The sequence below is a fragment of the Austrofundulus limnaeus genome, unplaced genomic scaffold (assembly GCF_001266775.1).
Source record: "Austrofundulus limnaeus strain Quisiro unplaced genomic scaffold, Austrofundulus_limnaeus-1.0 Scaffold236, whole genome shotgun sequence".
Taxonomy (NCBI): domain Eukaryota; kingdom Metazoa; phylum Chordata; class Actinopteri; order Cyprinodontiformes; family Rivulidae; genus Austrofundulus; species Austrofundulus limnaeus.
In genome coordinates this window covers 552,287-568,282 of record NW_013952638.1, presented here as the reverse complement: position 1 = coordinate 568,282, position 15,996 = coordinate 552,287, and the positions used below count along the sequence as shown (strand labels likewise).

General features: G+C 38.9%; 1 long non-coding RNA gene across 2 annotated transcripts in view; it reads right to left on the bottom strand.

The window, feature by feature from the left end:
• Window positions 1–3,170: 3,170 nt before the first annotated feature.
• The window catches only part of LOC106525663 (uncharacterized), a 14,396-nt gene continuing 1,570 nt past the window's right edge, over window positions 3,171–15,996 (bottom strand). For both annotated transcript variants that reach the window (XR_001311147.1, XR_001311146.1), the window contains exons 2-4: window positions 10,546–10,680; window positions 5,460–5,595; window positions 3,171–3,919 (exon numbers count right to left, since the gene is read on the bottom strand). This is a non-coding gene — a long non-coding RNA (uncharacterized LOC106525663). The remainder of the gene's footprint in view (window positions 3,920–5,459; window positions 5,596–10,545; window positions 10,681–15,996) is intronic.

The window sequence follows — 15,996 nt, the reverse complement described above, 5'->3', positions numbered from 1 at the left end:
GTTTTTTTTACCAGGGTTACCTCTACAATAGGGAAAAAATGTCTTCATTATTTTAACAAAAAATATTAAAACTGGGGGTAAGAAAGTTCAGATTAACAACATCAAAATACAGAAAGACATTCATAGTTTAGTGATATTTTTCATTGCCTATCTTTATTAACATAGTAATAYAAAATGCTAATATAAACTGTTTAAAATGTCACATTTCAAAGCTATTTGAGTGAAATAGAATCCAAGCTATCTTTTTCCCTTACAGCTCAGAGCAAAGACTGTAATAACAGCCAGCCCCTCACGTTTGAATCAAGTGTGGACTTTTACTGTGCCAGCATATTATTTGCTTACACAGGAGAATAGTTTCACATGTAAAGATGAGGTGTGCTCAGAAATCTGATGAAGGCTCAGTGAGAAAATGCAGAAAAAAGAAAATAAAAACCCTTGTTATCTGGAAACCAGCGAGGCAATCAATAAAGCTCTGACCTCCAACAAACAAAAGGCAAGGATCTGTGTTTTTATTTATTTATTTTTTAGCCTCGTCTCCCGAACCAGCAACACACAAATAACACTTGAAAATAATTAAGTCAGCACCGATTCTAATTTCTTCATGGGATCAAAGCCGGGCTCACGTCAGATCTTTAATAAGGGCTGCAGACAAGATGAGAAAYGATGTGGACTGATTACAGCTCTCAGCCTGATATGATGTTATTCCTTTTCCAAAAATCTCAACATTAATCCCCCCACTGTCCCGCACCAGTTTAGGATTTGTACAGTAAAATTGCCAAGTGACCTCAGAAGTTAGGCCTGTTTCCAAAGCAGATGAAACTGTGAGGACTGCAGTCACAGAAAGCAATAACTTCAACACTGTGCAAAATATTGTCAAAGAAAGGAAAAGAGCTTTCAGCCCCGTCTGCAGAAGGAAGCCTCATTTTCAAAACATAAAAAAGTGAATTTGCGTTAGTTCAGTGTGAGTCAGTGTGTTTGTGTGAGGTCCTTTTGTTCTCTGGGCTTATTGGTGTCAAGGTTAAGTAGGTAATTTTCTCCTGATTACCGACATGACCATCAGTCGTTCAGAGGACAGTTGTCATTTTTCACATCTCAAACTAACCATGCAACTGGCTGTGCTCAAAACATGAACATTTCAAGTTTTACAAAAGATTTAAGTTAAAAACAGAACAGGAAACAAAATAATAATTGTGATTTTCATAATTAAATTGGGGTGTTGTGGTTGTGTGGATGTCTTGGGATCGGAAAAATGTATGTTTGACTCCCTGCTATGCCCAGAAATCATGGTGTCCTTGTGCAAGACACATATTCCCTAATCTGCCAGAGCTTAATTTGAGCTGGATCCTGCCGAAACAGGATCTGTGAATGCTCTTATTTTGAAAGGGTGCATTCCGAAAACTTTTCGTGGATCTGGTGAATGAAACGTAAAATAAACGCTGACACGTTCATGTAACCAAAGGCACTAATATGTCAAAAAGACAGTCCAATTTACTTTAATTTTTTACAAAAAAACTTCTACAACTAATCAACAAAAAATCGAAGATAGTGACAATGCTGGAGCAGGTGCGAGTGGTGTTTGTGAGTTTGAAGCTAACCAGGCTAACTCGCTCACCACCAGCCGCTATGAAGAGTCTGATGACGTGCCGCAGCCTGGAGGAGATTCACGTTTGGAGGACATCAAGAATTAACTGGAGAACAGTCGGGCGTAGAATCGTCAAATTCGGGATGCCCAACAATATGGACAGCAGCTCAGTTCAAGGCCAAGCAGAACTACTATCCAYGGCTTGTGATGGAAAAATCAGGTTTGGGTTGCTCTGCATGCAAGGCAGTGGGAATGGGTGTCATGGTTAATAACTTCAGCCGCCCCTGATATAACGAAGCAACAAMGAGCACTTCGTAAAAAATATATTTGAACATGCTCGGACCAGGAGTCACTTAGCAGCAAAAAACATACTTGAAAAACCTAAAGAAAACACTTTAGATCAAGCCATAGTCAGTGCTCAGGTGGATCAAATAGCCACTATGAGTCGGATCTTTCGCACGGCATGTAAAGAGGCTAAACGCAATAGAACAGCACATGGATTTGAAAGTGAAATTGATTGTCAGGAGTTAAACGGACTTGAAATGCATGTGTGAATACCATCCTCATAAGTGCAGAATGTGAACGGAGATTCTCCCAGATGAACCTTATTTGCACCCCAAAGYGAGCTTCTCTGCACACYACCACCATCTCTGACCTGCTTTTTATCAGTATTGTTGGACCTCCTTTGACCAAGTTCAATCAGATCCCTTACGYGAGGTCCTGGGTGGCTAAAGGACACAGAACTGCTACTGAGACACGGAGCAAAGTGCGGAGCAGGGAGGAGGAGGAGGAGACACACCTTGCCCAGTGTGGGATATAATGAATAACTAAKAAGGTAAGACATGATCTTGCTCTTAATACACTTTATAAATTACACATAAAGCATTTAAAAGTAGGCCTAATACATAAATACCAGTTGGCTTGGTATTTTGACATTTGTGCGCCTAAGTGTTGTGTGCGCATTCCAGTATCAGTGTTTACTTTGGGTAACCCTYGTGTCAGACCGCAGTTTGCRTTCCTGCAACGTTTGAKTTACAAATTAAGCTCTGTCTGCTCCCCATGTGCCCAGTTGTGTGTCTCACAGGTGATGGATCAAACACAGAGCGCAAATTTCATTGTTGTACAGGCATAATGTCTGTTTTGATTTTCTCACAAAATTGGTTTATATAATATGTATTTAAACAAATCATAAAAGTCATAAAATAGTTTATTTGGGTTAAGTTGCAGTTTGAAACATACCGGTATTTAAAGTGTTTTACTTCCTTTTTTCTCTATAACATTTATTCTCATCTCTCCTACAGCCTGGATAAAAATCWGTGGGAAATGTCCAAAAGTGCAAATTAGATGATGACATCATATATTGGCTTTTAGGACAACCAATAAYGATGTTTCTTATTGAGAAGATGGCAACAGTGGAGCAGTGTGAGCCTCTGCATGAGGAGCAGCTCATCAATGAAACTAACGTCCACTTCTTTCCACCTCTGCAGTTAAGAAGTAAAATAAAATTTTACCTCCTCTGACTCCAGTGTAAAAAAAAGGAAATACTGTTTATATGCTGAGCTATTAACGACGTATTCAACAACAGGAAGACAGACAGAAATGATGATGATTTATCTACAGGTACACAATTTTCCAGTTTTATACAAGAAAATATTAGAATTTATCATGGTACATTAGAAGAAAAGTTTTCAAAATTTACTCCTGTGTATAATACATCGCCCCAGCTTTATGGATGATTTTTGTGGTTTGATTTTTCACATTATACACACATAAAAATGGTAATAAAGTAACAGATGGTTTACATTCCAATTACAATTTAAAGTTGATGATTTTTATGTCTGCATCTATTCAATAAGAAAATCAAAGTATATATTTTTGTCTCACAGGAGGCAGCGCTGCCACATTACAGAAGTTTGAACAAGGTGAAATGGTCCGTCTGCACTGAGGTTGCAGCAGCATCAACAATCCATCTTATCAAACTCTGATAACAAATTGAAGAGAAAACCTTGGTGGGCGATCGGCAGCTCTGTTTGTCTCGTATTTCCCCCATTCTTCTTCGTCGGCTGATGCTTTTGGAAACTTACTTGGCRTTTGTAGGAAAGTTAAAGAAACAGAAAACAGAAACTTGCTGAAGAATAACTCCTGTACCTTTAAGAGATAAAAGCAGCTGACAAATTGCCCCAGCTTGCTTGTTGCTCGATCGGCTCCAGCTGATGGATGCCGACCTCCTCAGAGACATCACCACATCTCAGGTTACCTTGAATGAAAATGTTTTCTGGTGAGATTCGGACCTCCATCATCCTCCTTCAGAGGTTCGGGAAGGTTTGGATCAACCATCTGCAGGAACCCAGACGGAGTCAATAATCAGCCACCAGCTTTTTAATCCAGTAAAGACTGTTAGAGAAAACTGTTTGGGTCTGGTTATGAAGCTTCTAGTTTGACTCGTCAAAATAATCTGATAATCTGTCACAATTGTTAATACTTTTATTAACTAAATTTCAAAACAAAATAATTGTCAAAATGGTGAAAAGTGTCCAAATCCTAATTTCTAACAATAAATCCTAATCTCAAAAGTCAAAACATCCTGTTGAAAGATAGATAAATTTGGAATTACAAAGAGGTTTCTTGCTTCATCATGTTTTCTTCACCTAATCATYGTTAAATAAATTGAATTATTTAAATCAAAATGGCTAATTTAGAGTAATTATTTGGTCCCAAAATTCAGAATCCTATTTCAAAATGTTCAGGRTAAATTAGATTTTTATTGTTTTAATAATTTGACTGTTTTTGTTTGTTTCATTTAGATTTATTTTTAATTTGCAATAAAATATTAAGTCACTTTTTTTCCAATTGAAGGTTTCCTAGAATTAAAGATTAGCTGAGATCTGATGAATAATGTGGGTGAATTAGTTTTGTTGACCGATACGTTTGATCTGGTGCAGCTTTTTAATGAGAGCCAGAACAGCAGGAAGGTAAGTTTCATCCATGGGGCTACGCAGAATAATTATTTTCTCTAAAACCTTGCTTTTACATTTGGTCTGGACTTTAATCTGGCCTTTTTTAAAATAAACATATCTTAGTGAAACACTGTGTGATTTTGTGCATCACTCAATACAGTAGTCATAGGCAAACTGGAAATAAAATGTTTTTGTTAATCTAAAAGTCCAAGTCTGACAACACCATAGTTTTTTGTTTGCTGGTTTGTTTTACCTATATTCAATCTTTCAGGAATCACGGTGGTGCAGCGGTAACTGTGGTCACCTCTCAGTGAGAAGGTCACTGAATCACCTCCAGTCTGATGGGTGGAGTTTACGTGTTCTCTCTGTGCATATGTGGGTTTCCCTAGTTCTTCCAGTGACCTCTCACAGACCACAAACTTATGTTAGGTTTATTGATAACTGTAAATTTGTGTCCCTATGATGAAAGTGAGCCAAGTCCAGGTTGGACCCATCTCTCGCACGACTACTGCTGGAGAAGACCAGCTGCCCCGTGACCCAGAATGGAGAGGAAGGTACAGAAAATGGATGGAAATTCAAAAAGGGTTCAGTATCAGTGGTGTTCTAATGTTACCATTTTCTGCAGCTTCTCTTCAGTCATAAAATAAACACCTCTTTTTTATATTTTTTGTTTTGTTTGTTTGTTTTTCACTTTGTTGAATTGAGACGGTGGGTTGGCACTTGTGGCTGTGTCATAATGCTAGCCGATACAAGGTAGCCAGAATCAAGAACACAATCTTGGCACAGGAATAAAGGGCAAAAAATGGTTTGTTTACYGGAATTGGGGATAGAATACAGATGTCTCTGTGAACAGATAAAGAGCAGACAGTCTGGGCCAACGTGTACAGGAATTAGTTTGCTGATTAAAGAATGAGTCTTACAATGATTTTCCATCTGCAGGTTTTGAGGAGGAGTCACAGATCCCACCGACCAGGTAAGAACAGGCAAGACTGGAGAGTCTAGTGTGACTAAGCAGGGATGACTTTCCAGGTTGACTTCCAGGAGTGGTTCCAAGTCCTGACAAGCAGACAGAAACTGGGGCAGGATCAGACAAACAGCTGAAGTGGAGGACCAGCAAGATGCAACTGGGTTGAACACAATTAGATCTGAGAAAAGATGCTGGTTATTGTTACTTTCTTTTTCCTACAATCAAATAACTCTTTCTACACACTGAGTGGAAATGTCACTGAGTGGGTGTAAGGGTGAATTCACACCAGCCCTGTTTAATCAAACTCTAGTTTGTTTGCTTAGAAAGTCCGGTCTGTTTGGGGAGGAGTGAAACTGTAATTGAGTTAKGATGTGGACCAAAACAAGCCACCTACAAACCTAGGTCTCATCTCAGTTTATTGAACTCTGGTGTAGTTTGAATTCATACGTGATTGCCAAGCAGACCGTAGACCGCTCCTAAAGCAGGAAGCGGACTACAATGCGGGGCATTCAGGGTAAACACAACCAAAACAAATGCCATTTTTTTAAAGAGTGCTTGTTTGGCACATCTGACATCACTCCATGTTTGTTTACATTTAGTGARGAAGGAAGTTGTGCTCATTTATTCTGAGGTTTTCATGTTGCTTACTTCAGTAGTTTTTGGTGCAGCACCACCACAGGTGAGGGGGTGAACAGGTTGCTCAAGGGGTTTTGTTTATTTAACTCAATGCAGTGTGAAGATGAAAATGTTGCAGTGTTGGTCCCCAGTTAAACAAAGTCTACCAGACCATCAGGTGTGAAAACCACAACGGACCGCTGCCGAACACTGTCTCTACTTCACCGTATGAACCCTGGTGTTAATCAGCTCTAACAGGTCCCACCTGTGTTTGACCTGGACACTCTCAGCTTGCAAACAAAAATAGAAAAAATAGGGGGAAAATAAAATCCTTGCAGGCTGTGCAGAATGTTTGTGTTTATGACCCATRAACCATTCTGCACCACTGAGCCCACTGCATTCATTAATACACCACTGAAAYGCCACTAAGACCATCTATGCTTTACAAAATTATCTTCCACTATGAAAGAAGCTTAAAAAATACATTTTAAATATACACTAAAACATATAGCTATTGTTTTAYAGCATGCTTTTTAAAGGCCCCCCAAAAGACCATATATACTGTATTCTCTCTTTGTTGTGTTTGTGTGACGGAAAAGAGTGTGTGTGATTATGAATGTTAAAACCTTTGTGGTGCCAGCTCAGCACTAAAACTGTTCAGCCATCCAGGAAAACAAATCAGCATGCAGCTGTGCCCATTTCTTTATTTATTCGCACGGCTCAGATGTGTGCAGTATTTTCTTCCTTTTTTTTTTGTCTATTAGCCCAGCTTTTGGAGTGAGACTCGGGAGAAATGAAAAGCTGACAATAAGCAGTGTGCAGTAACTCTCTGCACAGTATGATGTGTACATTTACAGTGAGGAGAGTAAAAACTGAGTTTTCACATCCAAACTTTAAAGCTTTAAATTGAAATGGAAATGACTGCTCCTCTCTTTGCCCCAGAACAGATATTTAATGCTGCAGAAACCCCCTCGATCAAGTTGAGCTTAAAAAATTACAGTAAATAGATTAAATGAGGATTTTCTCAAATTGGGACAGCAGTGAAGCCAGAGCTCATTCTGTGATAAAAAGAGCTTATGGACAGATCACGTTTCCTCTTTAGTAAGGGGGACGAGTCGCTTCATAAACTGTGGAAAGGAAACTTGTGTCCGACTTTTATTGATTGGTTAAAAAAAYGAGGACTGGCTGTTATTGCTGCATTGATTTTTCATGTTTCTCCTGTTGCCACTGATCAAGCCCACATGGAACGGCRGGAACTTAGTTTTCAGACCCCTGCAGGACCCTGTGCAGACCCTCCATCAATAATGAATTATTCCACTCATTTATGCGGGCGACACTGGGCCCCTTATCTGGGTTTCCTCCTGGTGAATCCTGAGGCACTCTGACACCAGATTGGATTTATAATCCCTTTGGCATATTCTGGTTCTGCTCAGAGGTGTCCTGATTCTTTAAAATGTATTTTTACAGTTTTCAACCATTTCAGGACAAAATAAATAGTCTGACATGTTTAACATCACTTTACAGATATCACACGTCAGATAACTGTAGTTGTGCTTTTTACTGTCACAATTTTATCTTTTTGGGGCAATTTATTGCTTTAACAGGATATTTTACAGTAACCAGTCAAGGTGCAGTTAATTTGCTGGAATTATAAAATATCTAAACTGTTTTTGGTGGTGAGTTTTCTAGAGTTTTGAAATTCTCAGGGTTCAAGTTTATCAATTTTCTACAATTAATCTAAGATATTTTCAATAGTAGACTCATCACATACAACTGACTTCTAACAGGGTGGTTGGTRCACTCTTCTAAAACAAAAGGCTTTTAGACCATTTGTGTATTTCAGAATGAAAAATCACTTCTAACTACTTATATCTTTCTGTTACAAAAACTTTGATTTAATAGTTTAGAAAACAACATAGAAAATAGAAAAAAATTGAACAGGTTGAAAAATATGACCCAAAAAGAATATAAAGATACCTAACCTATTCTATTCTAAACCTATTCTAACTTCCCTTTGTTTCGCCATCTGGGATTTCTCCCATTGACATAAATTTCTCTGGTAGAATTTCAACCGGGCCACTCAGCGAACAGAAGGAGGAGTTGTGAACAATGACTGATTTTCTGTGCCGTTTCTGTCTGCCTGTAGTTTAGCAATGGCAGCAGAGGAAATGATTGTAGCCATTCAGTCAGTATTGACAAGGCTTCCATGTTAAATTAAATTTGTCTCTCAAAGCCTGCAGCACTCATTTACTACCATCTCGTTCGACTCRATACTTCTCTCTTCCCAGTAGGGGATGGTTGTTTACAGTGCACGCAGTTTCCACTTAGCTCCTTAGCCTAAATTCCTTCACGGTCGAGTTGGCGCACTACATAGGTCACAGCCACTTGGCTCATTTTCATGCTTCGGACAAGGAAAGCGTCTTCAACTCTGGGGGACTGTTCGATAACCGTAAACCTCAGACGGGGCTGTCCACAGGGAGGAGTAATCTCACCCCTGCGTTTGTTCCTGGTTGTCAACAGTTTAMTAAATGAGTTGAACAGATCTGGACTCCATACACAAGGGTATGCAGATGAATTGGTCATACTTATAGAAGGGTTCTGCCTGGGTACTGTATGTAACCTAATGCAGAGGGGACTAAACATAATATCCAGATGGTGCCGCAAGCAGGAACTTTCTGTCAATCCAAATTAGACAGAATTGGTTTTTTCACTCATAAGAAGTCAAGGAAGTGTTACTCWTCTCCAAAATTGGAGGGTGTAGAACTCTCCCTGTCAGAGTCAGTTAAATTCTTGGGTGTCTATCTAGACAGGAAGCTTAACTGGAAAAGACGTAAATGAAAAGTGTAAGAAGGCAGCAATGTGCCTACACCAGTGCCGTAGAATTGCAGGTAGTCGTTGTGGTGCTATTCCAAAGGTTATCAGATAGATCTACATGGCCATAGTCTGCCCCATGCTATGCTATGCTGCTTTAGTGTGGTGGGTTCGAGTCCAAGTTGGGGTGGCAAGAGTGATGCTCACCCATGTGCAACGAATGGCCTGCCCGAGCATCACAGGTTCCATCAGAACAACACCCACGGCAGCCATAGAAGTCCTACTGGACCTGGCTCCACTAGATTTACATATTTTAGGGGAGGCTGCATCCAGTGCAGTAAGGCTACGYCAGTCTGGTAGGTGGAAAAACCTATCTGACTCACAACGCACTAGAATCTGGGACTGGGCAGTTGCTGCTGTTCCAGTAACTGCAGGACCTGGAGACAGAATGGTCAAACATATAATTTTGAGCCAAGTTTTAAGACAGAGATARAAGACAGGTCTGTCTGGATTAACCTCTCTACGACGGACATGTCTCCCAATCATTTCTACTGTTTTACAGATGGATKCCTTCTGAAGGGGTCAGTAGGTGCAGGAGTGCTGGTTTTGCACAACCAGTGAGAGAGAGAGAGCATAAATACCCACTAGGTTGTTTTGCAACTGTATCTCAAGCTGAGATATATGCAATCCACCAGTGTGTGGCATCTCTCAAAGACCTTCAGTGTACACAGAAGGAAATATTCATCCTAACAGATGGCCAAGCTGCAATTAAAGCTCTCCAAGGGCCACACTTTATGTAATTACTGGCTTGGGAGTGTGCCGAAGCAGTCAACCAACTGGGGAGAGATAACAGTGTTACTGCTGAATGGGTACCAGGACATGCTGGCATTTATGGTAACAAGTTAGCTGACTACCTTGCAAAAGCTGGCAGTCAGGCTCACTTCAAAGGACCAGAGCCTGTTGTAGGTATCTCAACAACAGTCTTTAGGACTGCCCTACAGGCCTGGATTAGACATCAACACTCAATCCGCTGGAGGGAGCTGACGGACTGTAGGCAGGCACGGGAACTGATTAACGGCCCAAATCTAAGGTTTGGGAAAGCTCTCATCTCCCAGTCAAGGAGAATTCTAAGTATACTGGTTGGAGTCCTAACTGGGCACAATCTGCTCAACCGCCACAAAATGGTGATGGAACTTCATGACAATGGTCTGTGTGATGCCTGTGGCATTGAATTAGAGACCTCTTTGCAGTACTTAGGCCACCTGCGATCAGTATTAAGACCATTTTGGTGTGTGTTTTTTTTTTTCTTTTCTTTTCTTTTCTGGGTATGTGTTTTATTTTGTTCTGTATTGTTGCCTTTTTGTTTAATTATCCTTATTGTATTCTTAAAAATAGTAAAAAAAAAAAGAAAAAAAATCCTGACATTCTCACAAAGACTAATAATACATTTGAGTTGTATTCCTGGTTGTTACTCAGAAGCAGAGGGCATTTACCTTCTTTTAATCTTTCCAAACATATCAACATTTGAACCTCAGCCTGAGTTTAGTTGATTATCATTTTAACAAACTGTAGTTTTTACAATGTGTTGTGCAACATTATGTTTTAGAGTTCACCTCCTTCATCTGTGTGAGACAAGGCTGAAGCTTTATAACATCCCCTCTGTTCAGTTCTGCTTCAGTTCTKCTTTCAGTTGGGTGTTGACCACCATTCTTCACAGGAGGGTGTCATAAATTATGATGATGGAGGACCTGTGTGCAGACAAGCGCACAAGCAGGAGGCAGATGGATGAGAAATTAAAGGACTTTATGAAAGAAAACAAAGAGGAATGTAAAAGCAATAACTCCCAACATATTACTTCTAAATTTCTGAGCTGATAGTCATAACATGAAGATGATATAAAACACAAATGAGACAACGTTGTAGAACAAGGGTGGGAAATCCTGGTTGCCGAGGGCCACGGTCAGGCACATTTTACTTGCTCCTTGGTAATCGCTCATTCATTCAAATCAGATGTGTTGGTGCAGAGAAACCTCTAAAGACTGCCGGATAGTGGTCCCCGAGAACCAGGATTGCCCACCCCTGGTGTAGACAATGAGAACAATCAGGCAGTGAACAGTGTAATTAATTGTTATCACACACTGAGGGAGGAAAAAGAGGATTGATAATCAGAGATTATAGGAAGCAAAGTTCAACATGCCCAGATATCTTTAGGAGATTTGTCCTAAATATGTTAACAATAAATACTGGACTGATCAAAGCTGGTTTTCAACTCAGTCAGTCAACTCAGAGTTGAGTCAAATTAACTGAGTTATAGCTATAATTTTGTTAACTAAAATCATCTAGCAGTGGCGGCCATCTTGGTTTGGTTTGACTTCCAAAAATTTAACAGATCTAGATGTATAGCCAAATATTACTTTTTGCAAGTTTCATTCAAATCTATTCAGTGGTTCGCAAGATATTTTGTTCATGACAGGGAAACCAACACAAGCACACACACACACACACACGCATACACACACACACACACACACACACACACACACACACACACAAATGGACACACACAAAAGGCAACGAGGGTGAAATCATTATCAAACTTTTGACTTTGGCTGCAGGCAATGAAAGCAGCAACAGCAATACAGAAAAACAACAACAGGACATTGAAAAACTAAATGTAATCCAACAAAACCTACGGACCGTGAGTAAAGCTAGCTTATTCATGACCACATCAGCCATGTCAGAGGCATGTAAGCAAGATCTTTTTTACATATTTTCTTTTTTCCTATAAAACCACAACATGAATTAAACAGTTTCACCTTGAACAGACTGTTTAGAGAGTGCAGCTGCCTTTTTAAAGAAAAGTCTAAGATTAAATCCTCTCTCCTTTCACCGCTCAGTTACATTCCCTTTTTTAGTTCTCTGTATTTTAAGGGGGGGGGGGGTCTATGTATTTTCCAGACACGTAGTTCAATACTATACTGCAATCAAGTAACAATGTTACGTTCAGTTGTTATGAAAATGCCATATGTATTAAAAATACATTTGACTTTGCATCATAGTCTAGCTAAACTCTTTGAAATTGACCTCTGTCACTTTAAAAACCTCCTACCATTGCATGGTAACAACGTTTCATGCCGTTTACAGCCTTTTGTAGGAGTGTTGCATTTCATTGTAAGAAAAAGAAGCAACATTTTATAATATCGGTTTGGGAAATGGCAACTCCAGATACAATTGAACCTTACTCAAATTACCTCATGTCAGACCCATAAAGCACATTTTCTAAAGAATCGGAGTGAGTAGAGTCTCTTACAAGACTTGTCAGCTTGGTAATACATCTTCCAATCATTCTCTTAGTCATATATGGCAATGTTATGCTATTTTTTGCAAAGAAACTTTAAACATAGATCATTGTGTAGCTATGTTTCTCAATGAAATCATGGGGATCTGTAAAGGAATATTTCTCCTGCCACCAGTCTGGCGGAGGCATGGGGAAGGGATGCTCTGTGATGGACTTAGCTCCAGGGAGGAGCTTTGGGTAAATAGGTGATGCTTTGTACCAGCACGCGTTTAGGCAGCTCCACGTGGCTACCACAGACCAGTCAGACCATTTACCTGCATGACAGGTAAAAGGTCTGAACTTATATTGCACATTATCAAGTCCCTACGGACTCCAAAGTGCTTCACATTACAGGCATTCACCCATTCATACACACATTCACATATCGATGGAGTTAAGCTACACTGTAGCCACCGCTGCCAGAGAGGCTGATATTCACCGGTGCCACCGGGCCCTCTGACCATCACCAGCCAGCAAGGTGGGTGAAGATCTTGCCCCGGGAACATAATGGAATGGGATATCTCAAAAAAGTCAATTTTACCCCACCCAGCACCCACCAGGCCCTCCTTTAAATGATGTTACTGTTGAGGTTTTTGTGCTCCCCAGTTCGTCTATTTTTATTCATTGCTCATAAATATCTGTCTTCAGCCTTTGTTTGTGTTTAGTACTGTGGGGGACTGTGGCAACAAGAAAAATAAGTAAGTTGGAGTTACATGAGTGATCCATAGTGCACAACTTTCTGACTATCTAATAAAATAAGAAATGTTCTTGCTATAAAAAGCTGTTGAAACTGTAAAATAGACAGGATTCCTTTTCTGTAAGGTGTTTTAGAGAAATTACTTTGTGAAAGCGCAGTTATACAGCTGTGCCAGAAAAAAAAATCAGCCCATGGGAAGTTTTCATTGATCCTTGTTTCTCCTTCAGCCTCGGCTGCATCTCTTCCCAGCAGAGCGGTTGCTTTTTCACCTGGAAACTCACCGTCACTCTGTCCCTGTGGAAGCAATTTCCAATACAGACCTTTGGCAGGAGGGCCAGTCAAAGCCCTCCCTGGACCGCTTTTACCTCAACCTTTGTCTACAGCCTCAAAGCATCCTCACACAGTCCGTTTCTATATTCAATATGGAGTTGTGCATTAAAAAAGTGTGAATTTACAATACAGCACATTTAACTGAGCCACACACAAACAAGCATTTTGAGTTAGAAGTTGTATTTATTTACTTAATTTTTTTTACTGAAAGTCTGACACAACAAATGCCATTTACATTATATTTAATTTTTGCAATTGAGACATGGCGAAACAAAAGTTCGGATTTCAAATTGAACTTTACACTTGAAGTATCACTTCACTCATGATGGAAAGYTCGGCCTTATTTTCATCTGTAGCATCATATTTTAACCTAATTTGGCAAATATGATTACTTTGTGTTGATAAACACCTTCACATTTAGTGTCTTTATGAGAAGCCTTATCCTTATAGTTGCCTAATTGTGTGTATTTGTTCCGTTTCAAAACCAGGCATTCTTGCTTTAATATTTTTTAATCAAGCTTTTAATATTTATTTTATGCACTGAGTATGCTCGGCCCTTGAGGAGATGGACAGATGCTCCACCTGATTGTCACTTCTGTCCCCCTCTCTGTTTTCATATGTATGATCCTACATCAGGACGGGGCAATTGTGGTCCTTGAGGAGCTATTTTGTATGTTTTACTTATTTCTCTGCTCCAACACACCTGATTCAGTGACTGAATTWCCTCTTCAMGTTCTGAAGAAGACRATTAATCACCCGTTCATTTAAAGCAGGTGTGTGCAGCAGAGACAATTTTGTTGTAAAATGTCAATCCAAATAWTTATTTAATCATTGCATTACTAGTTGCCGATTGTTTTATTGCAAAATAAAACCTGTATGAAGAAATAAATACACATTGGAAACTACTGGGTTACAATCTAATGACTAATTTGTTGAATTAGAGCTACAAAAACATTGGCGGTATAAAAAACAATTAAAAAATCTTATGCTGCTACCAGGTCATTATAAAATTACCAGAGTATTTTATACAGATCTGCCCATAGTCTGGAACACTTCAAATCTCTTCTGAAAACTCATTTTTATTCTCTGGCATTTTTATACGACTTTACTGTACATTATAATCTGTGTCTTGTCTGTTTACTTTATTGYTTTACTTCAAGTTGTTTTTATCAGTTGTTTTATGAACGATGTACAGCACATTAGTGCAGTTGATTGCTGTTTTTTAAGTGCTTTATAAATAAAGTTGACATTGATAGGGTAGTCATTTGAAAATGTCAAAACAAACCAAGTTCAGGGGCACCACCAGGGTGGGTACGCAATGGAGGTCCTTACCACCTTTTTATAATCCCCTTCACCATTTTTTTTATTTGTAACATTTATTTAATCTCATTGAGATTTGCAAGAGAGGTCTGGGCCTGGAGGCACCCTAACGTACTTGATTTTGGTCTGTGGGAGGAAGATGGAGCAGTCTATCTGAAGAAAGCCATGCAAACATGAGGAGAACACGTATTAGGTCTGAACTGACCTGCAATAAACTAGAGAGAAGTCACAAGAAGAATAAAACTCCTGAACTGCTGTTATGGCTTTTTGGTTTTGGTGACCCACCTTTAAATTATTAGTTGACCCCATTTGGCCCAGGAGGTGCCACCCCCCAAATGATTGACAAGTGTGGGTGGGGATCACATTTGACAATAAAAGATGGTTGGTTAGAGATAAAACAAAGTAAATATATGTTATGGAGCTGTATTTTCTGTAGAGGGAACTTATCAGTGCATGAAGAAAAATATAACTTTTCTAAACCACTGAATTAATGTAAAAGCATTAATTTCACCACACCAAATTTCAKCTCAATATGTATAGAACAATAGCAGAATTTTAGCCATTTGAATTTAGCTTTAGTGGACAATTTAAGAGTCTTTTATATGATTTTAAATTTGTTAGGAATCACTGTCAGCTACCATCACACTAATTGTCAGCTTAATATCTCTAAAAGGTTAAAATTGAGATTTAAAAATGACATGGGGATTGCTCTCGGCTACCACCTTCCCAAATTTCAGAGGTCCAACTATTTGAAATGTGGTGGCCATCTTAAATTGTATTTACATTCAGATTTTGTTAAAACGTATTCGTGGCTACTATAAACATTTTCAGCTGTATATTTAATGGCTGAATTATAATCGTTATAAAATTAGAATTAGTGGCTATTTTAATCTGGGATTAGCAATCACTCTTGGCTACATCAGAGTAAAAAAATTATCTCAATTAGACAYAAAATGGCTGAATTATAGCCATTTAAATTTAGATTTTCAAAATTTTTAAATCCAATATAGTTTTCTTTATTTATATGTGCCCCCCTAGATAATACCTTGGCCAGCCCCTTTTGCAAAGAAGTCTAGCTCCGCCCCTGATCTGGCTCCACYTTTGAAAACACCTGCCTAAAAGAGGTTTGAAAGGAAAACATCAACAAGTACCTGCAAATATACAAACACAACAAAAAAGAGAGAAAACACATTCATGACCTAAATAAAAATTTCTGTTTATGTGGTTAATGTCAGCATTGTGTTACAAAAGAGTGAAAATATGACTTGAATTTTGGTAATAAAAAAGTTTAATTTTATATTTTATAAAGTAATTTGTCTTTTTACAAAAATATGAAAGATGAATTTTAGTTTTTGTTGTTTTGATGTTACTTTGTTATTG